A 16126-nucleotide genomic window follows, 5' to 3' on the forward strand; every position below is an offset into this window, starting at 1 on the left:
TTTTCCATTTCCTGATTCAAATCATTTGTTTCCTATTATCGCCGGTCTATTACTCCCCCACGTCCCACCCTGGTCTGATTTTACTTTTCTGGTTACTGCAGTTACTCCAGGTTATGAACTCATATGTGAAGGTTTGGAGCTAGGAACTTCCTATGTGAGAGAGCATGCAATGGCTGTCTTTCTGCTTTTGGGTTACCTCACTCAGTGTGATCCTTTCTTGGTCCACCCATTTTCTTCCACAGCTCATTCATGCTTTGAGTTTTCCTAACAGCTTAATAGTATTCCATAGTGCCTGTGTACCACATTTTCACTATCCACTTGCCGCCCACAGGTCATTTAGGTTGTTTTGATTCGTAGCTATTGTGAGTTACACGGGTGTAGCCTGTATCTGTGGAGTGGGACGTTGGGTCTTCTGAGCATATGCTGTGTCATGTGCTAGAGTTATTTAACTTGAGGGTTTGTTTATTTAGTTAGGGATTCTCCGTGTTGATATCTACAGTGGCTACATTTTTTCTTCATGGGATTTTATTCTGGTGCTTCTCTTGTTTATGTTGCTGCTGGTTGGGTTCTTCCTAGTGTTCTTCCTTCTCTGTGAGAATTAGAGGTTAGCTGTCTTACCCATGGTTGATTACTTCCCAGTTCTCCTGCACTGTATTCTTATGTTCTCGTAGATAATATATTTTTCCCGTATAAAATTTGCCTCTAATTTATTATGTGCTGGGCTGCTATAGGGACGTGAATTGTGTTGATTTGCGACTATCTTGAAATGCACTTATCTCTCCTTCAGTTTAAGGAGACTATTTTCCTGGATGCAACAATATGGTTGACAGTGATTTTTTTTCCTCCAGCCTTTAAATGTTGTTCTATGTTCTCCTGGCTTTGGGATCATTGACTGAATACCTGGTAGTATTCTAGTGCTTGGATCATTTAATGCGGTTGACATTGTTCTTTAATAGATTTCAGTATTGATTTTTGCCTTTCTTTTCTTTCTTTTCTGACCCCTTATGTGAAAAGGCTGCAGGCTAGCTATTCATTGTTCCTGAAAGGGAAATTCAAAGAAGAGAAACAGAAAGAAATGGCTAATTCTCCAATAAACATGTCCCAGGTCAGTGGTTATGTCCATTTTTTTTTCTAGAAATGTTATATTTTCAGGCATTGCAAACCTTTAAATTTTCTGCTTCTGATCATTTGTTTTAAGTTTATTATAAAACACTTTAGAATCAAACGCTGAAAATAACCAGACCCAAAGTCTACACAGTTGAATGAAATTGTATATGGGTACATTAGTCATTGGTAACAAAAACTCTACAGATTCTCATTTGACTTGATACTTTCAAAATCCAAAAAAATTAGATGAATTTACACACCGCCAAAATTCAAAAGTCCTATGACAGAAGTAGAACTAAAATAGCAGTTACCTTAATATTTTTCATAACTGGATTTCATTACCTACACTCAATTCTAACTCAACCCCTCATATTTAACTTCTCATGTTTTTGTTTTTGTTTTTTTTGGTCCAGGTCATACTGTGCTCAAATGTTGATTTTCTCCATATAGATATATTATTGGCTACATTCTGCATATGAGGGAAAATGTAGTTTCTTCTTTCTGACATTGTATGACTTCACTTAATATTACACATTTTAAGAGTAGCCATTTTTTTCTGCAATTATCACATTTTCCTCATTCGCTGAATAGTATTCCATTTTGCTACTAACATTTATTTATTCTCTTTTGGTTCCAATTGCTGCCTCCCCCCTACTGTTTCACCCATCATATACTTCCTCTCCTATCCCCCTCCTCTTCTCTTCTGATAGGGTGGAAGGCCCCCTAAGTTTCCCCCACCTTAATACATCAAGTCTCTGCAGGGTTAGGTGCATCCTTTCCCATTGAGGCCAGAGAAGTGGCCCAGTTAGGGGAACAGGATCCATAGGCAGGCAACAGATTCACAGACAGCACCTGTGCCAATTGTTGGGGACCTGCATCAGAATGGTAGTGGGGTGGGCAGCGTCAGTGGATAGGTCCAGTGTATGCTGTATGGTTGGTGCTCATTTTCTGATAGCCGCCAAGGGTCCAGGTTAGTTGACTCTGTTTGTCTTCCTATGTAGTTCTTACCCCTCCAGGTCCCTCAGTACTTTCCCCCAACTCTTCTGTAAGACCCTCGAGCTCCATCCAATGTTTAGCTGTGACTCAGAGGGCAGCCATGTCTCCTGTCTGCAGCATTACAGAGTATTATTAATAGTGTCGGGGATTGGTGCTTACTCATGGGATGGGTCTCAAGTTGGGCCAGTTATTGGTTGGCCATTCCCTCAGTCTCTGCTCCATCTTTGTCCCTGCTTTAAGTGCTTCTTGGCCATTTGAGATTCCTCTGTTGAGAATTGTCTATTTATATCTGTACCCCATTTTTAAATTGTGCTATTTGGGTTGTTTGTATTTGAGATATATATCTATATATCTATATCTATATCTATATCTATATCTATATCTATATCTATATCTATATATATTGGATACTAGCCCTCTGTTGGGTGTAAGGTTGGTGAAGATCCTTTCCCAATCTGTAGGCTGAATTTTTATCCTGTTGACAGTGATCTTTGCCTTCTCAGCTTCATGAAGCTTTTCACTTAGTGAGGTCCCTTTATTAATTTGTCGATCATAGTTCCTGAACCATTGGAGTTCTGTTGAGGAAATTATCTCCTGTAACAGTGAATTCAAGGCTGTTTCCCACTTTCTCTTTTATTAGAGTATCCAGTTTTCTGTGGAGGTCTTGGATCCACTTGGACTTGAGTTTTTTGCAAGGTGATACACATGGATCTATTTGCATTCTTCTACTTACAGACATCCTGTTAGAGCAGTTGTCTTATTGCAGCTACAAGATGCTTTCTTCTTTCCATTGTGTGGTCAAAGATCAAGTGTCCATAGTCACGGTGTGGGTTTATTTATAGGCCTTTGATTTGATTCCTTTGAGCAGCCTGTCTGTTTCTATATTAATACCATGTAGTTTTTATTGTTATTGCTCTGTAGTCCAGCTTGAATCAGGGATGGTGATTCCTACAGAAGTTCTTTATTGCACTGGGTTGTTTTGCTATCCTGGGTGTTTTGGTTTTTCATATAAATTTGTGAAATATTTTCTCAAGGTCTGTAAAAATCATGTTGTTATTTTGATGGGAATTGCAGTGAATATGTAGTTGGCCGTTTTTACTACATTAATCCTACCAATCCATGACCAAGGGAGATCATTCCATCTTCTGATATTCTCTTGAATTCCTTTCTTTGGAGATTTGAAGTTCTTGTCATACACTTCCTTGGTTAGAGTTACACCAAATGACTTTATATTATTTCTGATTGTTGTGAAGGTTGTTGTTTCCCTAGTTTCTTTCTCAGCTCATTTATTGTTTGTATAAAGAAGGGCTATTGATTTCTTTGAGTTAATTGTATCCATCTAGCCACTTTCTTCAAGGTGTTTATCAGCTGTAGGAGTTTCTCCATATCGTTTTTTGGCTCACTTATGTGTGACCTGTCTTATCATGTGTGACTAGGGATACTTTGACTTCTTCCTTTCCAATTTGTATCCAATTTGATCACCTTGAATTGTCTTATTGCTTTAGTTACAACTTCAAGTACTATCAATATTGAAGAGATATGGAGAGAGTCGAAAGCCTTGCCTTGCACCTGATTTTAATGGGAATCATTTAATTTGAATGTGGCTATGGGCTTGCTGTATATTGTCTTTATTGTATTCATGCATGTACCTTATATCCCTGATCTCTCCAATAATTCTAACATGAAGAGGTGTTGGATTTTTTAAAAGGCCTTTTCTGCATCTAATGACATGACCATATGGGTTTTTTCTTTCAATTTAATCATATGGTCAGTTATATTGATGGATTTTGGTATATTAAAGTACCCCTGAAGCCCTGGGATAAAGTCTACTTGATCATGGTGGTGCTGTCTTTGATGTGTTCTTGGATTTGGTTTGCAAGAATTTATGTAGGGAATGTGACAGATACCCATGACTCATATCTTAGAAGACATCAAAATGTTCAGACTGGAGACTTTACAGAAGTAAGGAATGTGACAGATCTTTTTTTGAGAGGTCCACTCTTAGAAAAGTCATACTGGAGAGATAATTTACAAATGTAGAGAATGTGACAAATCCTTTATCCAGCGAGAATATCTTAGCAGTCACTAGCACAGAGTTCATATTGTAAACAGACCTTGCATATGTAAGGAATGTGCCAGATCTTCTGCTACATGCTCAACTCTTAGAACACATCAGAAAAAAATTCATACTGGAAGGAAACCTTACAAGGGTATGGAAAATGAGAAATCCTTTACACAGGACTCACCTCTTAGAACACATCAGAGAGTTCATACTGGATGTATGGAATGTGACAAATCTTTGACTAGGGGTGCTCTCACCTTAGAGCACATCAGAAACTTCATACTGGAGAGAAACATATCGTTCTAAATATTGTAACATAGCATTTATCCAGTTTTCTCTCTGCTTACAAATCCCAATGATATTCATAATAGAAACATAAGAATAAGACATATGGTCTACATAGCAAGTTCTAGATACCCTAAAGTGCATATACCATATCTTGAAAAATAACAATGACAAAAATGAATATCATTAAATAAATTTCAAAGACTTTTAATTGTGTTGCAAATCACAACGTTCATACTTCTGAGAATCCATATAAAGGTATGTCATGTATAATCTCCAAGTCTTGTTCACCACTGAAAAGTATACCCACCAAGGGCATTGAATTTGACAAAGCCTTTACCCAGTGCTGAAGTTGCTGACATAAAAGTAAATTCACCATGAGAGAAAACACACAACAGTACTGTAATAAAGTATCATTTCTTATTTGTCTTCAAAATTATCACAGTAGGGTCAAACCTAACAAATAGAAAGAAGATAACAAAATAGATAAGATGTGCATGTGACATGACATAATGGGCATGCTCACATAGAGCTTAAAGTCCCCAAGTGTTAGGGGCTTCCTGGCATAACCTTTAGTACCCGTCCTCTGGAGGTAGAAGCAGGTGGATCTCTGAGTTCAAGAACAGCATGTTCTACATTGCAAATTATAAGACATGCCGGGCTACACAGAAAACCCAATCTAAGAAAAACCAAAGAAGTTAAAAAATTAAAGAAGAAATCTCTGAGTGTGTGAAGAAATTCATTTTACACTACTGAAGAAAAATTGGGAAGTATTAACACATAATCTAATTAAAACCATATAGCTGCCATTAACAGCCAGTCCATCGTCGAGGTAAATGAGACTCGAGAACCCTCTGTCAACTATGATGAAATGGTAATCACCCCTGTCTTACGCAGTTCCTTGTTCTTGGTGCTTTCAGCAAGTACCAAGGGTACTTGCATTATTCACATCCTACCAGAAGAGGAGGCTTCTTTTACCACACTGGAGAGTAGTACAAACTGATAATTATAAACCTGAGTATTTAGATGGCAGATTAATAACATGTTCGTTAAGAAAACATCAATAATCTTTGTCCTTGGATTTATCCTTCCAGGACCTGGGTTTTGGCCATGGTATGAATTCATCTGTGTAGAGCAGGCTTCAAATTCAGTCAAGAGAGAGGTTGGTTCTGCTCTTAAGCAGTCGTGCCAATACAGCACCAGTGTACACTTGCTACCCAGTTACTTAGTATTGTAGGATATAGAGTTCAAGATTGTACTCTCTGTATTTCAAACTCGAAGTATTAGGTGTCTTCAGCAACTCCATGTACTTATGATTGCCAACAAGAGGGCTAGCAGTGACCTCTCTTGTTTAGAGTGTCTCTGGAGACTCTGACTAGTAATTTTAAGCAGATAACCAGTACCTGGCAGAGAGTTTCACTCAATAGCCCTGTTGTCTGGTAGCATCATTTATCCATGTGGGATATGTTACTTCTGTTCAAAGGTTTATAAGTTTAATTTGTAAAACAGTTGGATTTCATAAAACTTCATATGTCCTTCACCCCAGCCACTCTCTGCCTCCTTTCTTCCTGCCCCATCCCCAGTTTCACGTTTAACATGTTACTTTATGCCCAGTTCTTTTATATCACATGTTCTACTATCCTGTCATTATACATTTTTTACTTCATTTGCAAAAAGATAAGATTTAACCTTTTCATGTTGAAGGACGCTCTGTAAATATATATATATATATATATATATGTATATATATATATATATATATATATATATATATATATATATATATATATATATATGGTGTTGAGGAAAGGGAATTAACTGGATGCCTTAATGGCAGGGGAGTTAATGGGCCATGAACTATCCATCCTACAGAGACTCTCCCAAAACTCAGAAATAGAAAATTTAATAGCTTCAGGAAGTCCCAGAAACTGGCAAAATTCACTAGAGCCTTCCTGCCTCAGGCATACATAATTGGTAAGGACTGTTGACATGGTCAGACTAGATGAGGTTTACAGAAGGTGCTCAGACTGTCCATGAAACAGACACCAGTCAAACTGCCTGGGCCTGAGAACACCAGGCAAGCTCCTGGAGGAGGTACTGTGTGTCTTCGTAGACACACTTCCTAACTCAGGTGAACTGCATGGAACTGTAGTGATACCCAAGTTTCCATCTTCATTAGCTATGACTCTCACAGGGCGGCAGCTATCTTTGAATCCTTCCTACTTCTATCAGAAGCCCCTCACCCACATTCTTGTAAATCACTCTGATAAAACTCACTAGTCCACAGGGCTTTACAAATGACCCAGGGGTTAAGAACACTGTGTGCTCCTTTGAAGATTCACTTTGTTTTCCCAGCATCCTCACATGGGCACTCAATCTCGAATCTTAACTTTAGGGCCTGCAATGACCCTTTCTGGCCTCTGTGAGGATGAAGGAGACATATATAGAGACATAAATGCAGACAACATGACTGAAAAAGAAACCACACTAGTTCATGACATTTGACTTTCTTGGTTCCCCAACATTGATTTGTCAGTGTTTCCTTTCTGTGATAAGTAGATGTTTGTCCTTGTTTTCACAGGAATAGTGTCACATTTCAGTGCTGTAATTGGATCACACACAAGTTTTCCTTCTTTCATTTTTCCATTTATTTTTAGGGGAATGTCTAGACAGATTTCAAAAGTTGATTCTCTAATTTTTAATATCATAGCAATGTAGGACCTTTCTCCATAGTTATGGCAACATTAGTTATCATTCATATTCCTGAAGATTGATATTGTCGCTAGGGTAGCATGCACGTTAAGGAGCCCTAATCTTTATTTTCCTGAGTAGCACATAACTCCTGTTTGTTCAGTTTGACTTTAGTGTGGCTTTGTTTTTGTTGTGTGTTCGCTTGCTTTGCTTGACATTTTTAATTTTGAGTTTGTTATATAGTTAGAACAGATCTCCTGTCTCTTTCTTCCACACCTTCCCAAATACCCTCCTGTTCTCTTTCAACTTCATGACTGCTGCTTTTTTTCATTAAATGCTATTGCATACATATATGCCTGTAGTGGACTTATAGTAGAATCATTGCATCTATGGTGCATATCAGAATGAAGAGTTGTTTTCTAGAAGTACTTAGATCTTGAACAGTGCTTCTGGTATCATAAAAGCTACTCCTCGGGCAGGAGTTTGCTTTATTTTGAGAGAGTGAATTGCCACCTGTCTAGACTTTCTATCATGTCCAGACTGGCTTTGAACTCATATTTCCCCCTTGCTTCTGTCTCCAGAGAGCTCAGTTTGAAGGATTGCATGACCTCGCCCAAAATAACTTTTTGTTATTATGTCTTTGTTTGCAGAAATAGGGTATTACTATGGAACCTTGGCTGATCAGAAATTCAGTATTCCAGGCTGGCCTTCAACTCACAGAGATCTGCTTGACTCTGCCTGCCGAGTGTAGGGATTAAAGCTGTGAGTCACCACCAATCATTTTGTAATGTCCTGACTGTTGCCCAAATGAGTTAAAAAATGGAGCATATGCCTACTAATATTAAAGACTTCTATTACCCTAAATTGGAAGGCTAATTGAAATACATGAGGTTCCAGATGCATATAACACACCAAATATAAACAACATGAAATAAATAATATGAACAAAACTTCAAGTAGGAATATAACTCAAGCAATTATAAAATGCAACCCAGAAAACAACCCCTCGACCGGATTAACAGTAATGTATTACAACTTCTAAGAACAAACAGCAAAGCTACATTTAATACTTCTTGACACAAAAAAGCAAGACTTCCTGACTCTATTATCTGACATTTAAGCAGATAATGAGCCCAGCATGGTGGCACATGCCTTTAGAGAGGCAGAGTAGGCTGATCGCAGTGATTTCAAACCTAGCATGTCTCAAAAACCAGAGCAAGTGAGTGAGTGAGCGAGAGAGAGAGAGAGAGAGAGAGAGAGAGAGAGAGAGATATCCCACCAAATGCTGGTTGATGTAGTCATTAGAAAAATATTTGAGGGACTGGAGAGATGACACTGCAGTTAAGAGCGCTGAGTTCAATTCCCAGCAACCACATGGTGGCTCATAATGACCTGTAATGGTATCTCATGCCCTCTTGTGGGGTCTCTGGAGACAACAACAGTGTACTTACATGCATAAAATAACTAAATTAAAAAAAAAAACCAAAACAAAACAGTATTTGAGTTGAAAATAGTGGCACATGCCTTCAAACACAAGTTTCCACAGAAAAGCCCTGTCTTGAATGAATGAGTGAATGGCCCTCTCAAACTTCTATTATTAGTTATTTAATACTGACATTCATATGTGTATAACATATGTATATAGACACAGTGTGTGTGTGTGTGTGTGTGTGCATGCATTTGTATCAGCACATCTAATTCTGCTCACTCACACCTCCTACCTCTCCACCATACTTGTCCACAGTTCCAACAGCCACTCTACTGTGTTCATATCTATTCATATTGCCTAGGGTCCACTGAGGTCAACCAGAGCCATTTGTGAGGCTGAGGGTTTGGAGTTATGTGCTGGAGCCTGAGTGCTCAGCAGAGGATGACAACTAAAGCAGTGATTCTTCCACAATATATCCATAGCCAACGTCTGAGAGGTAAAGTGAGCTGCCCCCTCTCCTAGACCGACTATGATCTTGAGTGAGGACAGTGCAGGCAAGGACAGTTGCTCTTCATTACTGATTACAATAGTTATACGGAGTCTAGAGAATGTCGTGTCTTAGCCTTTCCTCCTTTTCCCCTTATTTCCTAATCACCTCTTCTCCTTCGGTGTTCCCAGAGATGCATGGTGTAGCCGACTTTTTAAGACCTTACTTATTTTCTGCATCTGGGGCAGCCAAGAGTCTCAGCATTTACCATTCCATTAGAAGAAAAGTAATAAAGGAAGAGAGAGAGAGAGAAGGAGAGGGAGGGTGGGGGGGAGCAAGGAAGGAAGGAAGGAAGGAAGGAAGGAAGGAAGGAAGGAAGGAAGGAAGGAAGGAAGGAAGGAAGGAAGGAATTGTCTCAGTTTTTGCATGAGTCACAGAACAGTAACTTGTTTCTGAGTTAGTTAACTGACAAGACCGCCCTCTGGTGGTGAAAGCAGTACAGCGCAGGGTGAATTCAGCCCTGGGCTGTTAGCTGTGAGCCTTGAGACTTGCCTCCCCTCCCCGCTTCTATTGTTTGTGTTTTTCTTTTTTTTTTCTTTTTTTTTTTTATTAACTTGAGTATTTCTTATATACATTTCGAGTGTTATTCCCTTTCCCGGTTTCCGGGCAAACATCCCCCTCCCCCCTCCCCTTCCTTATGGGTGTTCCCCTCCCAACCCTCCCCCCATTGCCGCCCTCCCCGCATAGACTAGTTCACTGTGGGTTCAGTCTTAGCAGGACCCAGGGCTTCCCCTTCCACTGGTGCTCTTACTAGGATATTCATTGCTACCTATGGGGTCAGAGTCCAGGGTCAGTCCATGTATAGTCTTTAGGTAGTGGCTTAGTCCCTGGAAGCTCTGGTTGCTTGGCATTGTTGTACTTTTGGGGTCTCGAGCCCCTTCAAGCTCTTCCAGTTCTTTCTCTGATTCCTTCAATAGGGGACCTATTCTCAGTTCAGTGGTTTGCTGCTGGCATTCGCCTCTGTATTTGCTGTATTCTGGCTGTGTCTCTCAGGAGCGATCTACATCCGGCTCCTGTCGGTCTGCACTTCTTTGCTTCATCCATCTTGTCTAATTGGGTGGCTGTATATGTATGGGCCACATGTGTGGCAGGCTCCGGATGGGTGTTCCTTCAGTCTCTGTTTTAATCTTTGCCTCTCCCTTCCCTGCCAAGGGTATTCTTTTTCCTCATTTAAAGAAGGAGTGAAGCATTCACATTTTGATCATCCGTCTTGAGTTTCGTTTGTTCTAGGGATCTAGGGTAATTCAAGCATTTGGGCTAATAGCCACTTATCAATGAGTGCATACCATGTATGTCTTTCTGTGATTGGGTTAGCTCACTCAGGATGATATTTTCCAGTTCCAACCATTTGCCTACGAATTTCTTAAACTCGTTGTTTTTGATAGCTGAGTAATATTCCATTGTGTAGATGTACCACATTTTCTGTATCCATTCCTCTGTTGAAGGGCATCTGGGTTCTTTCCATTTTCTGGCTATTATAAATAAGGCTGCGATGAACATAGTGGAGCACGTGTCTCTTTTATATGTTGAGGCATCTTTTGGGTATATGCCCAAGAGAGGTATAGCTGGATCCTCAGGCAGTTCAATGTCCAATTTTCTGAGGAACCTCCAGACTGATTTCCAGAATGGTTTTACCAGTCTGCAATCCCACCAACAATGGAGGAGTGTTCCTCTTTCTCCACATCCTCGCCAGCATCTGCTGTCACCTGAGTTTTTTATCTTAGCCAATCGCACTGGTGTGAGGTGAAATCTCAGGGTTGTTTTGATTTGCATTTCCCTTATGACTAAAGATGTTGAACATTTCTTTAGGTGTTTCTCAGCCATTCGGCATTCCTCAGCTGTGAATTCTTTGTTTAGCTCTGAACCCCATTTTTTAATAGGGTTATTTGTTTCCCTGCGGTCTAACTTCTTGAGTTCTTTGTATATTTTGGAAATAAGGCCTCTATCTGTTGTAGGATTGGTAAAGATCTTTTCCCAATCTGTTGGTTGCCGTTTTGTCCTAACCACAGTGTCCTTTGCCTTACAGAAGCTTTGCAGTTTTATGAGATCCCATTTGTCGATTCTTGATCTTAGAGCATAAGCCATTGGTGTTTTGTTCAGGAAATTTTTTCCAGTGCCCATGTGTTCCAGATGCTTCCCTAGTTTTTCTTCTATTAGTTTGAGTGTGTCTGGTTTGATGTGGAGGTCCTTGATCCACTTGGACTTAAGCTTTGTACAGGGTGATAAGGATGGATCGATCTGCATTCTTCTACATGTTGCCCTCCAGTTGAACCAGCACCATTTGCTGAAAATGCTATCTTTTTTCCATTGGATGGTTTTGGCTCCTTTGTCAAAAATCAAGTGACCATAGGTGTGTGGGTTCATTTCTGGGTCTTCAATTCTATTCCATTGGTCTATCTGTCTGTCTCTGTACCAATACCATGCAGTTTTTATCACTATTGCTCTGTAATACTGCTTGAGTTCAGGGATAGTGATTCCCCCTGAAGTCCTTTTATTGTTGAGGATAGCTTTAGCTATCCTGGGTTTTTTGTTATTCCAGATGAATTTGCAAATTGTTCTGTCTAACTCTTTGAAGAATTGGATTGGTATTTTGATGGGGATTGCATTGAATCTGTAGATTGCTTTTGGTAAAATGGCCATTTTTACCATATTAATCCTGCCAATCCATGAGCATGGGAGATCTTTCCATCTTCTGAGGTCTTCTTCAATTTCTTTCCTCAGTGTCTTGAAGTTCTTATTGTACAGATCTTTTACTTGCTTGGTTAAAGTCACACCGAGGTACTTTATATTATTTGGGTCTATTATGAAGGGTGTCGTTTCCCTAATTTCTTTCTCGGCTTGTTTCTCTTTTGTATAGAGGAAGGCAACTGATTTATTTGAGTTAATTTTATACCCAGCCACTTTGCTGAAGTTGTTTATCAGCTTTAGTAGTTCTCTGGTGGAACTTTTGGGATCACTTAAATATACTATCATGTCATCTGCAAATAGTGATATTTTGACCTCTTCTTTTCCGATCTGTATCCCTTTGATCTCCTTTTGTTGTCTGATTGCTCTGGCTAGAACTTCAAGAACTATATTGAATAAGTAGGGAGAGAGTGGGCAGCCTTGTCTAGTCCCTGATTTTAGTGGGATTGCTTCAAGTTTCTCTCCATTTAGTTTAATGTTAGCAACTGGTTTGCTGTATATGGCTTTTACTATGTTTAGGTATGGGCCTTGAATTCCTATTCTTTCCAGGACTTTTATCATGAAGGGGTGTTGAATTTTGTCAAATGCTTTCTCAGCATCTAATGAAATGATCATGTGGTTCTGTTCTTTCAGTTTGTTTATATAATGGATCACGTTGATGGTTTTCCGTATATTAAACCATCCCTGCATGCCTGGGATGAAGCCTACTTGATCATGGTGGATGATTGTTTTGATGTGCTCTTGAATTCGGTTTGCCAGAATTTTATTGAGTATTTTTGCGTCGATATTCATAAGGGAAATTGGTCTGAAGTTCTCTTTCTTTGTTGTGTCTTTGTGTGGTTTAGGTATAAGAGTAATTGTGGCTTCATAGAAGGAATTCGGTAGGGCTCCATCTGTTTCAATTTTGTGGAATAGTTTGGATAATATTGGTATGAGGTCTTCTATGAAGGTTTGATAGAATTCTGCACTAAACCCGTCTGGACCTGGGCTCTTTTTGGTTGGGAGACCTTTAATGACTGCTTCTATTTCCTTAGGAGTTATGGGGTTGTTTAACTGGTTTATCTGTTCCTGATTTAACTTCGATACCTGGTATCTGTCTAGGAAATTGTCCATTTCCTGAAGATTTTCAAATTTTGTTGAATATAGGTTTTTATAGTAAGATCTGATGATTTTTTGAATTTCCTCCGAATCTGTAGTTATGTCTCCCTTTTCATTTCTGATTTTGTTAATTTGGACACACTCTCTGTGTCCTCTCGTTAGTCTGGCTAAGGGTTTATCTATCTTGTTGATTTTCTCAAAGAACCAACTTTTGGTTCTGTTGATTCTTTCTATGGTCCTTTTTGTTTCTACTTGGTTGATTTCAGCTCTGAGTTTGATTATTTCCTGCCTTCTACTCCTCCTGGGTGTATTTGCTTCTTTTTGTTCTAGAGCTTTTAGGTGTGCTGTCAAGCTGCTGACATATGCTCTTTCCTGTTTCTTTCTGAAGGCACTCAGCGCTATGAGTTTTCCTCTTAGCACAGCTTTCATTGTGTCCCATAAGTTTGAGTATGTTGTATCTTCATTTTCATTAAATTCTAAAAAGTTTTTAATTTCTTTCTTTATTTCTTCCTTGACCAGGTTATCATTGAGTAGAGCATTGTTCAATTTCCACGTATATGTGGGCATTCTTCCCTTATTGTTATTGAAGACCAGTTTTAGGCCGTGGTGGTCCGATAGCACGCATGGGATTATTTCTATCTTTCTGTACCTGTTGAGGCCCGTTTTTTGACCAATTATATGGTCAATTTTGGAGAAAGTACCATGAGGAGCTGAGAAGAAGGTATATCCTTTTGCTTTAGGATAGAATGTTCTATAAATATCCGTTAAGTCCATTTGGCTCATGACTTCTCTTAGTCTGTCTACATCACTGTTTAATTTCTGTTTCCATGATCTGTCCATTGATGAGAGTGGGGTGTTGAAATCTCCCACTATTATTGTGTGAGGTGCAATGTGTGTTTTGAGCTTTAGTAAGGTTTCTTTTACATATGTAGGTGCCCTTGTATTTGGGGCATAGATATTTAGGATTGAGAGTTCATCTTGGTTGATTTTTCCTTTGATGAATATGAAGTGTCCTTCCTTATCTTTTTTGATGACTTTTAGTTGGAAATTGATTTTATTTGATATTAGAATGGCTACTCCAGCTTGCTTCTTCTGACCATTTGCTTGGAAAGTTGTTTTCCAGCCTTTCACTCTGAGGTAGTGTCTGTCTTTGTCTCTGAGGTGTGTTTCCTGTAGGCAGCAGAATGCAGGGTCCTCGTTGCGTATCCAGTTTGTTAATCTATGTCTTTTTATTGGGGAGTTGAGGCCATTGATATTGAGAGATATTAAGGAATAGTGATTATTGCTTCCCGTTATATTCATATTTGATGTGAGGTTATGTTTGTGTGCTTTCATTCTCTTTGTTTTGTTGCCAAGACGATTAGTTTCTTGTTTCTTCTAGGGTATAGCTTGCCTCCTTATGTTGGGCTTTACCATTTATTATCCTTTGTAGTGCTGGATTTGTAGAAAGATATTGTGTAAATTTGGTTTTGTCATGGAATATCTTGGTTTCTCCATCAATGTTAATTGAGAGTTTTGCTGGATACAGTAACCTGGGCTGGCATTTGTGTTCTCTTAGGGTCTGTATAACATCAGTCCAGGATCTTCTGGCCTTCATAGTTTCTGGCGAGAAGTCTGGTGTGATTCTTATAGGTCTCCCTTTATATGTTACTTGACCTTTTTCCCTTACTGCTTTTAATATTCTTTCTTTATTTTGTGCGTTTGGTGTTTTGACAATTATGTGACGGGAGGTGTTTCTTTTCTGGTCCAATCTATTTGGAGTTCTGTAGGCTTCCTGTATGTCTATGGGTATCTCTTTTTTTAGGTTAGGGAAGTTTTCTTCTATGATTTTGTTGAAGATATTTACTGGTCCTTTGAGCTGGGAGTCTTCACTCTCTTCTATACCTATTATCCTTAGGTTTGATCTTCTCATTGAGTCCTGGATTTCCTGTATGTTTTGGACCAGTAGCTTTTTCCGCTTTACATTATCTTTGACAGTTGAGTCAATGATTTCTATGGAATCTTCTGCTCCTGAGATTCTCTCTTCCATCTCTTGTATTCTGTTGGTGAAGCTTGTATCTACAGCTCCTTGTCTCTTCTTTTGGTTTTCTATATCCAGGGTTGTTTCCATGTGTTCTTTCTTGATTGCTTCTATTTCCATTTTTAATTCCTTCAACTGTTTGATTGTGTTTTCCTGGAATTCTTTCAGGGATTTTTGCGATTCCTCTCTGTAGGCTTTTACTTGTTTATTAATGTTTTCCTGTGCTTCCCTAAGTGTGTTCAGGTCTTTCCTGAAGTCCTCCAGCATCATGATCAAATATGATTTTGAAACTAGATCTTGCTTTTCTGGTGTGTTTGGATATTCCATGTTTGTTTTGGTGGGAGAATTGGGCTCCGATGATGGCATGTAGTCTTGGTTTCTGTTGCTTGGGTTCCTGCGCTTGCCTCTCGCCATCAGATTATCTCTAGTGTTACTTTGTTCTGCTATTTCTGACAGTGGCTAGACTGTCCTATAAGCCTGTGTGTCAGGAGTGCTGTAGACCTGTTTTCCTCTCTTTCAGTCAGTTATGGGGACAGAGTGTTCTGCTTTCGGGCGTGTAGTTTTTCCTCTCTACAGGTCTTCAGCTGTTCCTGTGGGCCTGTGTCTTGAGTTCACCAGGCAGCTTTCTTGCAGCAGAAAAGTTGGTCTTACCTGTGGTCCCGAGGCTCAGGTTTGCTCGTGGGGTGCTGTCCAGGGGTCTCTGCAGCGGCAGCAACCAGGAAGACCTGTGCCGCCCCTTCCGGGAGCTTCAGTGCACCAGGGTTCCAGATGGTCTTTGGCTTTTTCCTCTGGCGTCCGAGATGTGTGTGCAGGGAGCAGTCTCTTCTGGTTTCCCAGGCTTGTCTGCCTCTCTGAAGGTTTAGCTCTCCCTCCCACGGGATTTGGGTGCAGAGAACTGTTTATCCGGTCTGTTTCCTTCAGGGTCCGGCGGTGACTCTGGCAGGGGTCCTGCCGCTCCTGGGCCCTCCCCCACGGGAGCCCAGAGGCCTTATACAGTTTCCTCTTGGGCCAGGGATTTGGGCAGGGGTGAGCAGTGTTGGTGGTCTCTTCCGCTCTGCAGCCTCAGGAGTGCCCACCTGACCAGGCGGTTGGGTCTCTCTCTCACCGGGTCTGGGAGCAGAGAGCTGCTGCGGGCCGGGATCTGTGTTTTTCAATAATATTTTTAGTATATATATACATATATCTTTTTATTTGTCAGTTGAAAGA

The 16126-nt window shown here is 39.9% G+C and overlaps 1 protein-coding gene across 6 annotated transcripts in view; it reads left to right on the forward strand.

Annotated features, from left to right (window-relative positions):
* Positions 1-16126, forward strand: part of Zfp948 (zinc finger protein 948) — a 29129-nt gene that overhangs the window by 7711 nt on the left and 5292 nt on the right. The window contains exons 3-5 of one of the 6 annotated variants that reach the window (XM_039100242.2): positions 1015-1105; positions 7792-7903; positions 8932-9066. The exons of 2 other annotated variants lie outside the window; for them this stretch is intronic. The gene's annotated coding sequence lies outside the window, so the exon portion shown is untranslated. Of the gene's footprint in view, positions 1-1014; positions 1106-7791; positions 9067-16126 lie in introns of all 6 variants that reach the window. 3 more of the 6 variants (XM_063277031.1, XM_063277032.1, XM_063277030.1) reach the window with 3 other exon arrangements.

This window comes from Rattus norvegicus, chromosome 1 (genome assembly GCF_036323735.1).
Source record: "Rattus norvegicus strain BN/NHsdMcwi chromosome 1, GRCr8, whole genome shotgun sequence".
NCBI lineage: Eukaryota > Metazoa > Chordata > Mammalia > Rodentia > Muridae > Rattus > Rattus norvegicus.